The sequence below is a fragment of the Cyprinodon variegatus genome, unplaced genomic scaffold (genome assembly GCF_000732505.1).
Source record: "Cyprinodon variegatus isolate N-32 unplaced genomic scaffold, C_variegatus-1.0 Scaffold1982, whole genome shotgun sequence".
Lineage (NCBI taxonomy): Eukaryota > Metazoa > Chordata > Actinopteri > Cyprinodontiformes > Cyprinodontidae > Cyprinodon > Cyprinodon variegatus.
This window is the reverse complement of record NW_015152435.1, coordinates 39,035-39,991: the sequence shown is the minus strand read 5'-3', so window position 1 is coordinate 39,991 and position 957 is coordinate 39,035.

Genomic DNA, 957 nt, shown 5'->3' with positions numbered 1-957 from the left:
GTAGGGACCATAGGGACCATAGGGACCATAGGGACCATAGGGACCATAGGGACCATAGGGACTATAGGGACCATAGGGACCATAGGGACCATAGGGACATGTCCCTAGCAAAATGTTGGACGGACCTACTTGTCCCCTCCAATGATTGGATGTGAACAACATGTTTATAATCCGGCGTTGTTGCAGCAGCTGATTCTTTTCCTCTCTCAGCTCCTCTGCAGCTGTCTGGTCTTTCCTGTTTCTTTCACATAGCAGCGCATGGAACTGTGCTGCATGAACTTCCTCCTTCTCTCTTTCTGAGAGTGTTTTCTAATCTGTGTGTGCGCGTCTTTGGAGCGCAAAATAAAAATAAAAAATGATGCTAGAATACGACGGATACCAAAATTAATATTAGGTTACGAAACTAGTCCCAATTAAAAAACGAAATCTTCCCAAACCACCTGAAAGCCTCCTAATTCATTACCAGAAAGGGGGAGGAGATAAAAAATTGATAGCAAAGTTATATAATGTATTTCTGTCAATGAACCTCAACGATCCCACTAGGACAAAACAAAGATGGGAGGCAGAGACGGCCAGAATAATCTCTGATGAAACATGGGAGGGAGTCTGGACTGAGACACATGGAGTTACAGAGTCCAATACGTGGCGGGAATATAAATGGAAAATTATTAGTAGGTATTTCAGGAACCCAGATGTTGTTGCCAAGATGGATCCTAGAGCTCCAAGCTTGTTTCAGAGAAGCTGTGGCTCAGCGGTCCCCAATCAAACACACATTTTCTGGTCATGTCCCAAACTAAAAAACTTTTGGGATGAGGTGTACAGGACTATGAACCAGATCTTCACGGAGGTTATACCGAGGGATGTTACTGTTGGTGCTTATTACCGGAGGGATTGCAAGGACGGACCAAAACTTATCTGTTGAATGTTCTTTTTACAGCAGCCCTGAAATGCATTACA